Below are 20,271 nucleotides of genomic sequence, written 5' to 3'. Positions count from 1 at the left end.
TCGAGATGTCGTAGTAGTGAGTGCTTGTTCCATGTTTTATGCAGTTATTTGATGGGCTAGATAGCAGATGTTGTTCTAATGGAGATGTTGTAACGATTAGAGTGCTTTTCGTCAATATATATGAAGGTAACAAAACTCGTTTTTTTTCTCATTATTTCAATGTCTTGAATAATGCGTCATTACAGGTTCAGTCAACAAAGCATCTGACTTGTGTTCTTGTATTAGAGTGTAATTCTGGTTTTCTTGCGCAATTATAGTATTTCTATTTTTTTATTACTTCAGTATAAATGATATTTAAAATTTCTTGTCTTATTGAAGAAGAACCGTGCCAGATGCGTACGTTGAATCACACTTCCACACACAGAACAGTTATACTTGCGCTTTGTTGGGTTCGTAGGTTTTATAGTTGCTGGGGACTTAATTAATTAATTGTGTTAACGAAAATTTCATTTCATTCTTTGTTGTTGTTCCATGCAGTCAGATTGCGTACTAAAACTAGTCAGGGTCAACCGTTTACGAGACTACGTAATCGGACATACAGCTACTAAAAATTTAAAAATTATTTGCATTTCATATTTAAGTAATTAAGCCCCTATGCCCGCTACTAAGAAAACTAAACTGGCCTTTGCGACAGGCTGCAGAACGATCCTACTGCCACCAGCATAAACCTTGAGGGTCACAGAAGGACACAGGCATCTGGTTACCGTCGCTCCATTTGCTAGTAGAACAGGAAAGGGAATGATTAACAGTGGTACAAGGTACCCTCCGCCATGTACCGCACGCTGGCTTGCAGTATGGACAAAAATATGGAAGCACGCAAAACACACCACATTACCATGCCTGCTACGGTGCAGGGAAACGGTTGGCAATCAAAATAGCTTCCAGTCGTCTCGCAATGGACAAATCCAGGTCTTGTGTGGTTTTCAAGGGAATCTTACACCATTCTGGTTACGAAATAATGGCAATTTCAGGTAACGATAGTACAGTACTGGCCATTAAAATTGCTACACCAAGAAGAAATGCAGATGATAAACGGGTATTCATTGGACAAATATATTATACTAGAACTGACATATGATTACATTTTCACGCAATTTGGGTGCATAGATCCTGAGAAATCAGTACCCAGAACAACCGCCTCTGGCCGTAATAACGGCCTTGATACGCCTGGGCATTGAGTCAAACAGAGCTTGGATTCAAACAGAGCTTGTATGGCGTGTACAGGTACAGCTGCTCATGCAGCTTCAACACGATACCACATTTCATCAAGAGTAGTGACTGGCGTATTGTGCCGAGCCAGTTGCTCGACACCATTGACCAGACGTTTTCAATTGGTGAGAGATCGGGAGAATGGGCTGGCCAGGGCAGCAGTCGAACATTTTCTGTATCCAGAAGGGCCCGTACCGGACTTGCAACATGTGGTCGTGCATTATCCTGCTGAAATGTAGGGTTTCGCAGGGATCGAATGAAGGGTAGAGCGACGGGTCGTAACACATCTGAAATGTTAACGTCCGCTGTTCAAAGTGCCGTCAGTGCGAACAAGAGGTGACCGAGACGTGTAACCAATGACGCCCCATACTACCACGCCGGATGATACGCCAGTATGGCGATGACGAATACACGCTTCCAATTTGCGTTCACAGCGATGTCGCCAAACACGGATGCGACCATCATGATGCTGTAAACAGAACCTGCATTCATCCGAAAAAATGACGTTTTGCCATTCGTGCACCCAGGTTCGGTTGAGTACACCATCGAAGGCGCTCCTGTCTGTGATCCAGCGTCAAGGGTAACCGCAGACACGCTCTGCGAGCTTATAGTCCATGCGGTAGGAAACGTCGTCGAACTGTTCGTACAGATGGTTGTTGTCTTGTAAACGTCCCCATCTGTTGACTCAGGGATCGAGACGTGGCTGCCCGATCGGTTACAGCCATGTGGAAAAGATACCTCTCATCTCGATTGCTAGTGATACGAGGCCGTTGGGATCCAGCACGGCGTTCCGTATTACCCTGAACCCACCGATTCCATATTCTGCTAACAGTCATTGGATCTCGTTCAACGCGAGCAGCAATGTCACGGTATGATAATCTGCAATCGCGATAGGCTGCAATCCGACCTTTATCAAAGTCGGAAACGTGATGGTACGCATTTCTACTTCTTACACGAGGCATCACAACAACGTTTCATCAGGCAACGCCCGTCAACTGCTGTTTGTGTATGAGAAATCGGTTGGAAACTTTCCTCGTGTCAGCAAGTTGTAGGTGTTGCCACCGGCGCCAACCTTATGTGAATGCTCTGAAAAGCTAATCATTTCCATATCACAGCGTCTTCTTCCTGTCGGTTAAATTTCGCGTCTGTAGCACGTCACCTTCGTGGTGTAGCAATTTTAATAGCCAGTAGTGTAGAAGTGGACAGCGAACGTGCAACCTTTTCTCCAAAGTAGACAACAAAGGCTCAGTAATATTCCGAACTGGAGACTGTGGTGGCCAGTTCATCTCTGAGCTCACAAAACCACTCCTGGACACTGCGAGCTGTGTCAACAGGGGCCTTCTTGTTCTGAAACATAGCATCACCATTGATGAATAAACATTGTACCATAGGATGGACCCTATCAGCCAAAATAGCCACCTAATCCTTGGTAGTAAAGCGACGTTGCAGAGTAACGATGCGGCCCATGGAATACCACGATATGGCTGCCCAAATTATCACCGAACCCCCGCCAAGTTTCACTATAGGAACGCAAACTCGCCCGGAAGTTCGAAACATTGTACAACAAAACTTAACCGACCAAACGACTTTCTCCCATTGTTCCATAGACAGGGTTTTATAGCTTCGGCACATCATTTTCCTGTTACGCTGACGGGGTTTTGGAAGTCCAACTCGCCCTGCAGTTGCCTGCTTATGGAGCATCCTTCGTGTCGTTTTGGTGCTGCCAGTGTTCGTGACAGCGACATTCAGTTGCGCAGAGACTTTTGCAGCTGCCGCCCTCTTATTTTTCATCACAATCCTCTTCAGTAGCCACATATCATGGTCACTCAACATACACTCTCGTCCGCATTGTAACTTTCAGCGCAAGATCTCCGCTTCTCTGTATGCCGCATAAATTTTCTATACGTTGCCTCTTGTAACACCAAATACTTCGGCTCTCTTGATTACGGAAAAATCTCACCATAGGAGGACCAACAATTTGCCCACGTTCTGATTCACTTGGGTCCGACACAATGCACTCACAACTACACAGAACACTGTTCTGACCACGACTGACACTAGCCATATACTGAGGATATTGCACAGGTGCCATTCGTGATCAGATACAACCTGTAGACTTGGCTAGCACCTACATTTGTATTCAAGCAAGCGTTTTTCGCGGCGTTTCCATAATTTTGTGCAATTCCTGCACATGTAGACGTAGACGTAGAAGTAGATGCAGATGTACATGATAAAATAACACGAGGAAATGCAATCGGTATGGTTTGTGCAAATAGTAATGAAAATTACAATTGGTGAAACAGTAAGCTGTTCCAGTTTACATTACTCCGTCCGGAAGGTCCAACGGTACCGATCGACCGCCATGTCACCCTCAACGTTAGGCATCACTGGATGCGGTTATGGAACGGCATGTGGTCAGCACACCACTCTCCCGGCCGTTGTCAGCTTTCGTGACTGGTGACTCTACTTTTCAGTCAAGTAGCTCCCCAACTGGCCTCATAAGGGCTGAGTGCACCCCGTTTGCCAACAGCACTCTGCAGACCCGGACATCACCCAAGTACTGGCCAAGCTCGACGCACTGTAACTTCAGGGATTAGAGTTGAACTCGAACTACGACCAGCTTAGGGACAGAAGTGATGACACTTTCTGCAGGACCTGACCGTCATTTTGCAGGACAATGCTCATGCACGTACATTGCAAACTGTTACTGATTTGTTTGACTGATGGGGCTGCTAAGTGCTATACCACCTACTATACTCCCCTGACTTAAGCCCTCGTGAGTTCAATTCGATTTCTAAACTGAAGGAAACGCTTCATGGCATTCGCTTCAGAACTGCTACAAATTCGTCGGGCAACAGCCCGCGCCACTCGAACTGTCAACACATTTGGCACTGCTAGGAGCATCCTACGACTTCCACTTCGCTGACAACGGGTTATACACAATGATGGTGACTACTCTGAAGGTCAGTAAAACTTTGAAACACGTATCTATTTTGTACGAGCTGTAAATAAATAGTTGCCACTATTAACGTTCCAACCCTCGTAAATTTGCTCACCTTAGGCTTAGGACTTAGAAATTTTTAGTTTCCTTCTGCACATCTCTCGTCACCGCCGCATGATGAGTCTGCAGTGCTCCTAATAGACCGTTGTTGTTTATTGTTTCCTTCGAAAGTGTTTATATGCTGTCAATTTCATTATCACATAAAAATTACAAATGTTCACCAATCGTTCGCTGTCCCGATTGTCTTGTTGTAGGCTGGACAGTTCCCAATGATCTTACAGAATTTTCTTTCTTTCACGATTGTTTATTGAAATTTCCAAGATATATATATATATATATATATATATATATATATATATATATATATATATATATATATATATTGGATGGAATTTTGGATACTGTCTCCTCCAAGTCTTCCCAATTTTCGTCCACATTCTTTGGATCTGTTCTGTTCTGTTAACGTCACTTATGAATCCACAGTAAAGTTTTTTCTTTTCTTTAATTTCATAATTCTTATTCGAACTTTTTCTCATGGTCATCTCCCTCATGTCATTCCCCTCTCTGAGATACGAACCGGAGACTATTCCGGAATCTTTTGCCAATGCAGAGATCATGATGATAGTTTTCAGTTAAATACCACATGTCGTGTGGATACACATTATGTCTGTTTAGTGCAGTGGTTTCCATTGCCTTCTGCATCCGTATGCCATTTTTCAATCCTGATGCTTCCGCCTTCTTAGGGGCAGTTTCCTACCCCAATAGTAAGAGAGTACCATGAAACTCTGTCCGCTCCTACGCACTCTTTCAAAAGGCCCTTGGTAGAGCGAGGGTGACTTCTTACGCCGGAAGTCTTCGGCAGCCATTGCTGATAATTTTTTTTATTCAAATTTAAGTCCTGTAGGTTCGAACGCTTCAACCCCCCCTCCCCCCCCCCTCCCCCGTTTTCATTCGGTATTGTTCTCGTCATTTGGACTGGGGCAAGTCACAAGACACCCTTTCAGGATAATCGTTCAACATTTCACTTAATTTTTTATCACAGAGAGCAGCCAACCCTTTGACCGAAAAATGACACTGTATCCTCAGTGAACGTAGAGAGGAATTACAGGACGTGTTGAATGAAATTGAAATGAATAGTCTGACGATGAGAGAATGTGGGTTGAGAACAAATCGAGTAAAGAAAAAAGTAATGAGTAGTAGCAGAAATGAGATTACCGAGAAAATTAACATCATAATTGGGGATCACGAAGTAGACGAAGTGAAGGAATTCTACTACCTAAGAAGCAAAATAATCCACGATGACGGAGCAAGGAGGACATAAAAGCAGACTAACATTGGCAAATAGGACATTCCTGACCATGCTAAATCTGCTAATATCTAACATAGGCCTTAATCTGATGAAGAAATTTGTGAGAATGTACATGTGGATCACGTGGATTGTAATGAAACATGAACCTGGGAAAATCGAAACAGAAGAGAATGGAAGGATTTGGGATGTGGTGCTACAGCGGAATGTAGAAAATCAGGTGGCCTAATAAGGCCGGGAAAGGTTCGAAGCAGAATCGGCGAGGAACGGAATATATGAAATAAACTGACAAGAAGGAGGGACAGGATGTTAGGACATCTTTTGGGACACGAGGGGGGAATAAACGCTATGGCCCCGTAGAGAGGTGAAGTAAAAATTATAGAGGAAGAGAGAGATTAGAAAACATCCAGCAAATAACGGAGAAAGGTTGGCACAGGAGAAGAATTCGTGGAGGGCCGCATGAAACCAGCCAGATGACTGATGACAAAAAAAAGGATGGACTGTAGCCTAAAAAAATTTCTGCCTTTTCTTTCTTCCCCGATTATTATTGATTGTGAAAGTCTTTAAGAAGTGTGATAACATTCATGGTTGGTATTTTGGATAGTATCTGCTCCAGGTATTCCCAGTGTCTCTGCTTTCTCTGGATCTGGTCCGTTAACCTCATTTATGAACGCATAGTAAAGACTTTTCTTTAATTTCATTATTCCTATTCCGTAATTCTCTGATCCTCTTAATCCGAAAATGTTCGCAATCATGGAAGTGGTGCAAAACTTTTTTCGGCAGTTAAAAATAAATAAATATCGCCAAGAAATTTATTATGTCACGCCCGTTCAGTTCTGTTGATTCTTCTTGACTGCCGTAGATCACGCTGCTCTCCCTGCCACAGAAAGCAGGTAGTGACTCGTGTGTACCACGGCGGCTCCACTCCTAAGCTATTGTTTGCACAGCCGCGCGGCTTAATTAACTCTGGTAAAAGCCGCGTTATTGGCCGGTTACGATGTAGATGTAATCGGATTCCTCCCGAAACAGGGCGGTGGGCGCCGATTGTGATCGTGGCTATTCACGCGCCGCCCTCCGCCTAGGCCGGTAATCTCCGCTATTGAGCTTCTGACAGCTGCCTTTGTTACGCAGAACAGAGCGACGGTGCGTGAAATATTGGACTCCCCAGAGAGGTGACTTGCGCTACCGCCGCGGAAAACCCTTTCCTGCGCCCTGACGGCATCTCGTAATGAAACGCGGCCCTTTTTGTGGGCTCTGTCTTTTCAGAGGCAGGCAAGTTGCCTCGGATACTGTTCTTTTCAAGTGCTGGTGAATACTGGATTCATCGAGTTCCTTCCCGGAGCTCGCTTGTCCTCTCGTCGGGACAAATCGTTCCCTTCTCCAAAGCGAGGTTAACCTTCGAATAATTAAACGTTAACGTTCAGTGGGTGGTCGATTTCTGGCTGCTTGTTGTCACAGTTGTGTGACCCTTGCAAACTAGGAGACTTTATTACTACCCTGTGTGCTTGTTCGATTACTGGCGCCCACTTGGCGGTGCCAGAGAATGGAATTATTCTCTCTCTCTCTCTCTCTCTCTGTCTCTCTCTCTCTCTCTCTCTCTCTCTCTCCCTCTTTGAAATAATACATTAAGTTCAAATTATGAAAAAATTCAAACATAACGAATAACCTTTGTTTGCACACGCAATATGAGTACGATTGCCAGTGACTACAATTTCGTGAGACTGTACTACCTCTTTTCTATAACAGGAACACAATATTTTTAGGGTCCAAGTTATACAGTCGCTGGAGTACACTAAACTACAGGGTGTTTCAAAAAGAATATACGTATTACACAGTATTATTTTGTCCAAACTATCGATCGCTATTGGAGAAACGAATACATAGTCTAGTGTGGTGTGCGTACTGTAAGACCGTCGGTACACACACCATCAGATTATTTGACTTGTCGCTCTAACGAAATAGGCGAGTGTCAGCAATATGTCTCATGGTCTCATCGTGGCGTGTTTATCTTCTGCCGTTAGGTCAGACGATAGAAATGCCACTTGCACGCTTAGAGTAGCAGATTGACGGTGACCCACTTTAAACAGAACTTGATTAATTTTCACACACATTTATTAAAATAATAGAAAGCATAGACATTATGTAACTTGATTCTGGATGCTGTTTACAATTGACACTCTGAAGTTCCTTTGGTCTTGGTACGTTAATCTTATTCTCACATATCTCTGATACTTGACAAAGTGTCTATACATTTATCTTCATGGCTAAGTACAGGAATATGATAATCTTATTAGGTGCAGACTGAAACTTGACTATAGACTGGTACAGACTAATGCAGACTGGTACAGACTAATGCAGACTGGTACAGACTAATGCAGACAAATGCAGACTAATGCAGACTGACTAATCGGAGGTCTGTACACTCGCGCGTTCAGGTATCACTGCGCGAGTGTGATCCGCGAGGAGAAAAGGTTCTACAATAGCAGCAATCTCATTGGCTGCGTTACATATTAATACGCGGATCGGCGGAAGCAGAATTTGGTCCGTCTCTAAGGCAGCGCCATCTCGTAGTGTGGAGACAGACGAGCGCTGCGCCTGCGCTGTTGTGCTTAGCGGGGCGCGCTCTAGTGGGAAAGTTATGTACGCGCTGACTACGCGGAACTATGTACACAACATCTAGTTTATATTAATAGCCGCTATATGTCAGTTGTCCTCCGTTTTGCTTGGTAACCGTCATATGTTTAAAATTGTTACTCCGCAGCAAAAATAATATTGTGTTCTGGAGTATGCGAAGTGCACTTTCGTGATTACAGTGCAAAGACGTTTCAGGTTGAGGTATCAAACTGATCCTCCGAATGGGTGGAACATTCGCAGATGGTATCGACAGTTTCTAGATACAGGATGTGTATGTAAAGGTAAGAGTCCTGGCCGCCCTCGTGTTCCTGAAAAAGACGTTGCACGAATTCAAACTGCTTTCCAACATAGTCTTTCAAAATCAACTCGTCGTGCCAATTTGGAGTTACCACTGCCTACAACAACAATTTGGCGTGTTTTGAGACGTCGGTTGGTTATGAAGCCGTACAAGTTACAGCTGTTACTAGATCTGCGTCCCGATGACAAACGCAAGTGTGTGGCATTTTGTAACAAGATTCTTGACGGTATTGGCAATGATATCACTTTCGCACAACGCATCGTTTCGGTGATGAAGTGAGTTTCCGTCCTAGTGATCAGGTAAACAAACACATGCAGCCATTGAACAATACGAGATTCGCCCGAAGTCAATGTGTTGTGTGCATTATCCCGATCGTCTGTTTACAGCCCATTCCTCTTTGATGGAAACACGGTTAACGATCAGCAGTATCTCGCTATCTTACAAAACTAGTTGTTTCCGAGGCTGCACGAAGACAACTTCATTTTTCAACAAGATGAGGCATCCCCTCACTGGAGTCGCAAAGTGCGTGAATATCTGAATGAAACTCTACCGAAATGTTGGATTGGTCGTCAGGGAGCTGGCGACTTAGCATATCTCAGCTCGGCTCCACGGTTAACGGATTTGACACCCTCAGATTTCTTCCTGAGGGGTTTCGTTGAAGACAACGTTTATGTACCACCACTCCCACAGAACCTAGAAGAGCTGAAGAACCGGATCCGTACTGTCATAACATCACTGATGAAGAACATGCTTGCCCGAGTATGGGAGGAATTTGAGTATCGATGTGATATTATTCGTGCCGCTGATGAATGACATATTGAACATCTGTAATGTGAACTTGAAAGGTTCGAAAATGTGTGTGTTAAGTTTCGTATTCGTATGCCTTAAAGTTTATTAACTATATGCATTCGAAATACGTATATTCTTTTTGAAACACCCTGTACTTCTGAAATATGCTAGCTTATTAGTGTTGTGCATGACCTCGTACACAATGACAGGGAGAGATGGGCTGCAGAGTTCTGCAGCAGCTGCCTGCGTAGGAAAGGTGGACAAGATGCGACGGCTCGGTTCTCTCCGACCCTTTACGACGGACCTGAACCTTCCTGGGAGCAATGTCTCAGCAGATCATCAGTAGGAAAGCCGAGTGAAACCTACTGTACTTCGTCGGGAACCAGGCTGCAATTAAAGTCACTAAATCTACGTTTCGGGAGAAAGTTTTCACACAAATGAAAGGTTGGAAATTTTGTTCAAATGGTTCAAATGGCTCTGAGCACTATGGGACTTAACATCTGTGGTCATCAGTCCCCTAGAACGTAGAACTACTTAAACCTACCTAACCTAAGGACATCACACACATCCATGCCCGAGGCAGGATTCGAACCTGCGACCGTAGCGGTCACGCGGTTCCAGACTGTAGCGCCTAGAACCGCACGGCCACACCGGCCGGCTGGAAATTTTGTCCTCAATTAATATATTCTGAAACTTAGGCGAACAAGTATCACTGCCAAGCCGTGCTAGACTTAACACAGTCACTCACAATACCTTTCATTCACGTTAGCAAGTTTATGGTGTAGCATTTCCCGAAAACGTATTAGCTACAAAAATACTGATTGTTTTTGATTGATAATTCTCGCCAAATATTAAGTCTGTCGGTACCAAATGCAGTCACAGTTTTTAGCCACCGACCTGCTCAATACGCTACGCGGAATATATGTCTTCTCGTCACAAAATTCACTTAAAATTCCGAAATTTTTACACACACATCGGAATAATTATGCCGTCACTTTCCAACACTTTTGATGTATGAAACACTGCTATATCCGGCAACTTATCATTTCCATCGGAACTACTACTACACAATTCCGATCTGTTTCATGGCTAGGCTTCGACTCTTCTCTAGAATACTCTAAGTCTTCTCTACCAGCAGAGAAAGGCGTGCGAAGAATATTTCTTTACACAATACCGAAGACTGCAAGATATGACAAGTGCGAGAATTATCGTACAATCAGCTTAACAGCTCATGCATAAAATTTGCTGATAAGAATAATATACAGAAGAATGGAGAAGAAAATTGAGGAGGTGTTAAATGACGATCAATTTGGCTTTAGGAAAGTTAAAGGCGCCAGATACGCAGTTCTGACGTTGCGGTTGACAACGGAAGCCAGACTAAATAAAAGTGACGACATGTTCATAGGATTAGTCGACCTGGAAAAAGCGTTCAACAATATAAAATGGTGCAAGATGTTCTAAATTCTGAGAAAAATAGGGGTAAGCTATAGGGAGGGACGGGTAACATACAACATGTACAAGAGCCAAGAGGGAATAATAAGAATGGATGACGAAGAACGAAGTGCATGCATTAAAAAGAGTGTAAGACAGGGATGTAGTCTTTCGCCCCTACTGTTCAGTCCGTACATCGAAGATGCAATGGTGGAAATAAAAGAAAGGTTCAGGAGAGGAATTAAAATTCAAGGAGAAAAGATACGATACGATTCGCCGATGACATTGCTACCCTAAGTGAAAGTGAAGAAGAATTATATGATTTGTTAAACGGAAGACACAGTCTAGTGAACACAGAATACTGATTGAGAGTAAATCGAAGAAAGACGAAAGTAATGAGAAGCAGGAGAAATGAGAACAGCGAGAAACTTAACATCAGGATTGATGGTCACGACGTAGATGAAGTTAAGGAATTCTGCTACCTAGTCCGCAAAATAACCAGTGACGGACGGAGCAAGGAGGACATCAAAAGCAGCAAAAGCAGCACTGGCGATAAGGGCTTGCCTGGCCAATTAACGTGTAGTAGTATCAAACATGGGCCTCAATTTGAGGAAGAAATTTCTGGGAATGTTCGTTTGGAGCACAGCATTGAATGGTGGTGAACATGATCTGGAGGAACAACGGAACAGAAAAGAATCGAATCATTTGCGATGTGGCACTACAGATAAATGTTGAAAATTAGGTGGACTGATAAGGTGAGGAAAGAGGAGGTTCAGCGCAGGATCGTAGAAGAAAGGAATATGTAGAAAAGACTGACAAGGAGAAGGGACAGGATGATAGGACATCTGTTAAGACATCAGGGAATGACTTCCATGGTACTAGAGGGAGCTGGAGAGGACAAAAACTGTAGAGGAAGACAGAGATTGGAATAAATCCAGCAGATAATTGAGTATGCAGGTTGCAAGTGGTACTCTGAGATGAAGAGGTTGGCACAGGGGAGGAATTCGTGGCGGGTCGCATCAAATCAGGCAGAAGACTGATGACTCAAAAAAAAAAATCATTGAGGCGAAAACAGTAGCTCTGCTGTGATCAGAAACAGTTTTTACTTCTTTCATCATAATCATCATCTTCACCATCATCTTGACTGCCAGAATGAGTTTTTCACTCTGCGGCGGAGAGTGGATTTATATGAAACTTCCTGGCAGATTAAAACTGTTTGCCGGACAGAAACACGAACTGGGGGCGTTCGCCGTTAGCGGGCAAGTGCTCATCCCCCCGCAATATCTTCGCGGAAGAGCTTCTGTTAGTTTGGAAGGTAGGAGACGAGGCACTGGCAGAACTGAAGCTGTGAAGGCGAGTCGTGAGTCGAGCTTGGGTAGCTCAGATGGTAGAGCACTTGCCCGCGAAAGGCAAAGGTCCCGAGTTCGAGTCTCGGTCCGGCACACAGTTTTAATATTGTACATGGACTATGAAATTATATCAGCGACAGTTTGGATTAATTACTTACGCTGTACGCGAAACGAAGATATTGGGGTCCATTTTACGTCAATATTCTTATTGCACTTGGTTAGGGGCTAAAGGCTTACAATCAGTATAATAAGAGGCCATGTGCTGCTTCTGGCAAAATCTGAATAGTACAGATTGTGAAATTACTTACTTAAACTACTGCAGTTTCGAATGAAAAACGACGCAAAGCAAGCATGAAACAGCACAGGAAAGAAGGGAGAAGCTAGAATGTCCGTTTGTGCCTGCAAGCAACTTGAACTGAAGTCAGTCAACCAACAGACAAATTTCTTGCATATACATTATATGATCAAAAGTATCCGGACACCTGGCTGAAAATGACTTACAAGTTCGTGGCGCCCTCCATCGGTAAAGCTGGAATCAATATGGTGTTGTCCCCCACTTAGCCTTGATGACAGCTTCGATTCCCGCAGGAATACATTCAATCAGGGTCTGGAAGGTTTCTTTAGGAATGGCAGCCCATTCTTCACGGAGTGCTGCACTGAGGAGAGGTATCGATGTCGAGCGGTGAGGCCTGGCACCAAGTCGGCGTTCCGAAACATCCCATAGGTGTTCTATAGGGTTCAAGTCAGGACTCTGTGCAGGCCAGTCCATTACAGGGATGTTATTGTCGTGTAACCACTCCGCCACAGGCCGTGCATTATGAACAGGTGCTCGATCGTGTTGAAAGAGGCAATCGCCATCCTCGAATTGCTCTTCAACAGTGGGAAGCAAGAAGGTCCTTAAAACGTCAATGTAGGCCTGTTGTAAGTAGGCTGTTTAGGTTTTTTTTTATTGATAACGCCACCTCTGTATGAAAATCACTGGCTGTGCTGTGTGCAGTCTGTGGCTGCTTTGCATTGTTGTAATACTCGCCATTGTAGTGTTAGGCAGCTGGCTGTGAACAGCGCGTAGCGTTGCGCAGTTGGAGGTGAGCCGCCAGCAGTGGTGGATGTGGGGAGAGAGATGGCGGAGTTTTGTAATTTGTCATGAACTGCTACATATATTATGACTATCAAGGTAAATACATTGTTTGTTCTCTATTAATATCTTTCATTTGCTAACTATCCCTATCAGTAGTTAGTGCCTTCCGTAGTTTGAATCTTTTATGTAGCTGGCAGTAGTGGCGCTCGCTGTATTGCAGTAGTTCGAGTAATGAAGATTTTTGTGAGGTAAGTGATTTCTGAAAGGTATAGTTTAATGTTACTCAGGGCCATTCTTTTGCAGGGATTTTTGAAAGTCAGATTGCGTTGCGCTAAAAATATTGTATGTCAGGTTAAGCACAGTCCTGTATAATTTTTCAAAGGGGACGTTTCACTGTGCGAAACGCAAAACAACAAGAGGTAAAAGCCCCCTCCATGGAAAACACGACCACACCATAACACCACCGCCTCCGAATTTTACTGTTGGCACTACACACGCTGGGAGATGACGTTCACCGGACATTCCCCATACCCACATCCTGCCATTGGATCGCCACACTGTGTACCGTGATTCTTCACTCCACACAATTTTTTACTAGTGTTCAATAGCCCAATGTTTACGCTCCTTACCCCAAGCGAAGTGTCGTTTGGCATTTACAGGCGTGATGTGTGTCTTATGAGCAGCCGCTCGAATATCTGCCTATTATACACTACGACCCTGTTCAACTGTCGGCGGTCTCTGTCAGTCAGCGGACGAGGTCGGCCTGTACGCTTTTGTGCTGTACGTGTCTCCTCACGTTTCCACTTCACTATCACATCTGAAACAGAGGACCTTGTGATGTGTAGGAGTGTGGAAATCTTGTATGCAGACGTATGACACAAGTGACTCCCAATCGCCTGACCACGTTCGAAGTCCGTGAGTTCTGCGGAGCGCCCCATTATGCTCTCTCATGATGTCTGATGACTACTGAGGTCGCTGATACTGAGTACCTGGCAGTAGGTGGCAGCACAATGCACCTAATACGAAAAACATATGTTTTTGGGGGTGTCTGGATACTTTTGATAATATAGTGTACGTAGCACGTGGGCGCTATCTAACCATAAAAACTCACACTGGTAAATTGGCCGGGCTATGAATTTAAATTCACTCAGTAACTGGCAAAAGAAATCATCATACTTACTAAATGTACAGGCACAAAAGGATACGGGAATAACTTTTTCAACATATTCCAAGTGCTTGTCGAGAAACATCACCACAAAAATTCAGTGGTTGCAAGACAACATGGAATGGAACTGCAGTATTTTGTCTCTCGTCCACCCAAACGAGAAATAGACAGAAGGTCGTTTTTCGGGAAACGTAAGGCTACTGAGATATCAGCTACCAAGCTCCAACACACACACACACACACACACACACACACAGTGCAGTCAGCAGCGCGTGGCTCCAGATGACGAGAACTTTCTTCTCCAAACGCGTTAATAGAAGTGTTCTATTCTGCTAAAAGTTTCTATCTGCGTTGGGCTGAACTGAAAGTAACGGTACGACACCTACCCTCCTCACCGACATAATTAAATCGAAAGTGCGCATGGTGCATCTCCAAAGACATCTTGCTTTGAGAAGAATTAATCGTTATTTATCTGAACTCGTAGATCAGCTAAGAAGCAGGAACCAAGATGACTCCACTTTGTATATGTTTCCAATCTTTTTATTTCATGTTTACGTTTGTGCACCAGCAAATACGTTTCGGCCTTCACCACAAGGCAATGGTTTTATATAGGTACTACTGCTCTAACACTCATCCATTGTCCGGTTAGTAACAGGCAGAGCTTGGCTTCCCAAACAGACCAAGCAGTCAAGGAGGGCAGAAGCAAACTTAAGTGAAAAACTACCCTTTCGTTTAGCTGTCGTGTTCAGAAAAGCTTTCCAGAATTTGTGCACTGTTTTGACTTCAGCCTATGCTTCAAGGCTGGAGATATTAGTATGTTGCAGAGTGGCTGGCTAATATTTTTTATTCCAGCGATCAGGCACATAGAGCTATCTGCACTGATATTTAATTTTTTTCCACTGAGTTACAATTTTTTATTGTAAGTTTTAGAACGCATGAGTTTCGTATTTGTGCGTGAGTGAGGGCACGCCTTTGTGTGTGTGTGTGTGTGTGTGTGTGTGTGTGTGTGCGTAAATTTTATAATTGTCCACTTGTAACGCCGGAAATGCATATCCTCCTATTTCCATCTATTGCACTGCAAATTTTTTTCGTTATTTTGTCACCTGAAGATATGACATTTCTGTCTCTTTATATATTGTAATTGTTTTACTGTTTGTATATATATATTTATGCAATTATGTTGCTTCGTTTTGTGAATATTATTTGTATTTATACGCTGGGTCTGGCCTAGGGAAAACTATGCTATCGAACGAATACATCGATAGGTCGTGTGGAGAACCAAAGTGTTTAGGATCTTTGGTAGTGTGAACTCTGCCGCGTGGAGCGCGGGCTGAGCAGAGGGGGTCTGGCTGGGGTGGTGCGGTGGAGCAGGTGTGTTGTGTGAAGCTCCCGCGAGTTGCCGCGCTTTCGGGGTTTGGCAGCATGTAGTTGCGCTCGACTTGCGATGATAGTTTCTGACATGGTGTCGCGGACGGGAAGCATTAGCTGGCGCACATCAAGAGCCCGTTTCGTCTGGTGACCGTGTCGAGAAGAAGGCGTGCCAACATCCAGCTTCTGCAACAGCGACGGCCGACAATGAGTGACTGTCGCCACCTCCTCGATCGACGGCTTCAAACCTTCAATCAACCAACAAGGAAGACTGGAAGCACGTAAAGTTTTAGAACTGTATGGCAGACCTTAGCTTTTCAAACTTTTAAAATTGTTGCATCACAAAATTACAGCAACTTAGCATGAACGTTTGTTGCTCATTGTCCCAATTGCATTACCAAGCTGGGTCCCTTCCTTTTCCGGAATGAACCCGAGTGTCGTTGAAATTCAAACGCCAGTATCATTCGATTTCACTGCTTTAATTTCGAAGTTCAGTTAAGGTATTCATAGCTGGCTACAATATTTAGATTACACAAGCACAAATCAAGAGTGCGAGTTTTGTTACCGTGATTTAGCTTACCTGTGACTGCAGCTCAGCTTGGTACGTACTAAATTTTACTATTGTTAATTGTTCAGAATCATTTAATTCAAGTTCAAAGTTAAATCTCTTATTTCTAAATTGCGTAGATTCAAGTAGCTTTTGAAATGATTGTTGAGGTAGTACAAGACTAACCGTATTTTACTGAATTTCGATGTGCTTCAGAAAGAAAGCTCACTATTAACTTCAGTCACTAAATTAACTTTCGATTTTCCTGTTTTATTAATTGTTTTGCTAAATTAAGTCAGAGTGTAGCGAAATTTCTTACGTCTGACAAACTTTCACTTTTCACACTGCACATGCCACGCTTCTAGTGCTAATTATATGTGTAATAACCTTTCTTTTTCAGTTACTTTAGTAATTGTCCTTAGGACTTGCGACCGTAATTTCCCCCAAATCTCAAATATCTAATTACCGCTAGTTAATTGTTAACGTAACGGCCGCACATTTACTTTCTTTATTAACTTTACCCCTTTTCAAAATTAATTTCCACCTGTTTCATTAGCATTTTTCCTTTCATTTAGATGTAACCCTTTCCTCCCTCTTTACCGACAGATTAACTTCGGTGACGATTGCTTTTCCCAAATTTCCATTAGGTACACGCGGTTTAATTTTTCACTGTCATTAAGGTCGATAAGTGAGGTGGAGGTTACACACTTTTAAACATGTTTTATTTATTGGTAAAATATTAAGTTCAAGTTACGATGATGAATGTCGTACAGCAGCCGGCCGAAGTGGCCGTGCGGTTAAAAGGCGCTGCAGTCTGGAACCGCAAGACCGCTACGGTCGCAGGTTCGAATCCTGCCTCGGGCATGGATGTTTGTGATGTCCTTAGGTTAGTTAGGTTTAACTAGTTCTAAGTTCTAGGGGACTAATGACCTCAGCAGTTGAGTCCCATAGTGCTCAGAGCCATTTGAACCATTTTTGAATGTCGTACAGTTGTTGAGTGTTGGAGGAAGGGCGTCAAGAGTGTAAAAAATTCTTTTATAAATAGTTCTGATAAACGGCTCTGAGCACTATGGGACTTAACAGCTGTCGTCATCAGTCCCCTATAACTTAGAACTACTTAAACCTAACTAACCTAAGGACATCACACACATCCATGCCCGAGGCAGGATTCGAACCTGCGACCGTAGCAGTCGCACGGTTCCGGACTGCGCGCCTAGAACCGCGAGACCACCGCGGCCGGCTCTGATAAACATTTATTTCATGTTCACTGCGAAGAACATCCGAGCTTGCACCGAGCTTAACATTGCGAGGAATGCTCTACCGAGGAAACTGATGTCAGTGGCGTAAGAGGCGGGGCCTCCAGAGCTGGCTGTTGTTCGCGAAAAGCAAACATTGTAATACTCAGCCATTCCACTGTATTCACTCTCGACTGACCAATGCATAATTGCGCCAGGGCTATTGCAGTTGTAAATCATATTTTTCAAACACTGTTGGAAAGTTATTTGTACGAGGGGCAGTGCCGGTACTATATTTACAGAATATACTGTGTTTTTAGTTAGTCGTCAAAGACTTATTTTACGTAGTAAACCGATATGAAAGCAATGTGATTTTATTCCCACTAATTATGAACACTACTAATTATGCACAATGCGCAGCCTTTTTTAAATCATTACGGGATGCTGATGAAAGGTGGCTACACTGAGTCACAACGCCAGAGATTGCGCCAAAGAGTATTATTCCGCCGCCTCCACGAGGGCAGTTGTAGTTCAGAGGTTGCCATGGGCAGTGCTTGTGAGAGGATGTCGAGAGCTGTATTAGTTGAGAGCATGTCGTGTGCAGTTGTTCTTCTGCTGGGGGAGTGAATAGATGCTGTTCGGTTGGTGCAATGTATATGTGGAAGATGTTGCAGTGATCACAGTGTATTTTTCGTCAATATATGTGGAGGTAACAAAAATTTTTTTTATTTCAAATTTCCTTAATAATAATGCCTCTTGGTCACAGGTTCAGTCAACAAAACATCTGGCTCATGTTCATGTATTAGACTTGTAATTTGCGGTTTTTCAATTAGTTCATTGTAAATGGTGTTTGAAATTTCTTGTCATATTGAGGAAGAACCGTGACAGACGCATGTACGTTGAACCACACTACCACGCACGGAACAGTTACACTTGTGCTTTTTGTTTCGTAGCTTTTATAGTTGCAGGGGACTTAATTAATCAATTGTGTTAACGGAAGTTTCCCTTCATTCTTTATTGTTATTTTATGCAGTCAGATTGCGTACTAATACTAGTCAGGGCCAACCGGTTGCGAGACTTCGTAACCGGACACACAGCTACTAAAATTATATTTTTATTTAATAATTAAACCCTCATGCACGGACACAAATATTTACTTTTTTTAATGGTTATTATTCCATGTTTTTATTAGCGGCGGAACGTTTTAATGCAGTTGGATGAAAATGTTGCGATCCCATTTATGATTTTTCATATTAGTAACTTATATATTCCAGGAGATATTTTTTATTATGGGTCCCTTATTGCGGCACTTCACCGGAGACGAACTCTGAGAAGTGTATTATTATTGAACTTCAGTATTCGGGACTGAATAACAAATTCAAGCCTCGTTTTTAAGAAAGGGAGCCGCCACGATGTCTTCAGGTCACTTTCATACTCTAGCTCCTGTTGAAGTTTTATTATTTTGACTCTTTTATCCAGGCTCGTCTCATTAAATTTCTATACTGATTGTAGCATCCGGACACCTATTAGTGGACATTAATTTCATTAATTTGGGTGTGTGCCCACCGTTCTTCTTTATGACCGGCTCCTTTTATCCCCTTCCCCCCCCCCCCCCCAGACATCCCCCCACAACCCAAAAACCCTCTCCCTTTGTAGTTGAGCTTCATTTTCACGCCAATGTCTATTACTTTTAATGCTGCTTATCCATAATTTCAAAACGCCCTCGCCTCCGTACTCGTCATCTCCTCCCTTGGCTTTTCCATTAAAAATAAACACAAAAATAAAGATAAAATAAGTAACCAATGGACTCATGCGATCGTACTTCTCAGTTGGTATGTATGTCAGTTGCATTAGCTACACATTAATTTCATCAAACGGGTTAAAGAAACGTGGATGTTCTTTCGATGTAGACGTTGATTTCCTACGTATAAAATTGTCATGGATTATGCTGTCGCTTTTCATGGGAATGCTGCCCGCGATTTGGTGTCGATGGAGCTACGTTCTTTTGTTGATACTTACCCCTCACCGATTCTTTTCCACCCTCCTTACCTACCCTCAGCCTTCTCATTCCCCCCTCCCCCTAAATACACACCGCTCCCCCTTTCCATCCATCCCCTACATCATCCTTCCCTTTGCTTTCCTCACCTACTCCTACCCACTAGGGCGTATCTAGCGAAAAAAAAAGTTGACTACTGCACTCACACATATTTTAAAGTTATACGCTTACCTTTAACTTTACTGTCATTTTACTTACGATTTAATAAATTTTGCTGGTGTTTTAAAACTACTATTCTTGTGCATTTTAAATGACATTCTTTGTTTTTACGTGCTTTTATAAATAATATACGTACGTTTTTTGTAATATGCCCTGTATTATATTTATCCTAACTCTCTCTTTATAAAGATATCATTATCATAATGTCAAAATTAACGTTCCGTGGTTATTCACTGTACATATCCAAAAAATTTCTTTGTTTCTTTTTATACAGATGTTTTAGAGGTTCGCCGCTGTGCACCACATGTTGAAATAATTTAACCTCTGTGCCATTGCACTAGTTTCATTTTATTTAGGCAGATTATCCAATGTCGTTGAAGTTATATTTTATAGCTATAAGCAGCTAATTGTGTGTTCTTGTTCTTCTCGAGTAGCACTGGTTGTCAGCATGAGTGTACTGTGGCACCACGTGTGACAATGCTGTTTGTACCTCTCTATACCCACAATTTGAATTCTGTCAGTCTGCTCACATTCGTTGCAGGTCAACAATGTAGCTATGTAATCCTCTGGTTTTTATGTGAACAAGAGTAGATATCCTTTTGTAAAATCAGGAATATTTCGAGTTTTCATGTATAGTATGATTCTA

Source organism: Schistocerca piceifrons, chromosome 2 (assembly GCF_021461385.2).
Source record: "Schistocerca piceifrons isolate TAMUIC-IGC-003096 chromosome 2, iqSchPice1.1, whole genome shotgun sequence".
In the NCBI taxonomy this organism is placed as follows: Eukaryota; Metazoa; Arthropoda; class Insecta; order Orthoptera; family Acrididae; genus Schistocerca; species Schistocerca piceifrons.
This window is presented reverse-complemented; position numbering follows the sequence as displayed.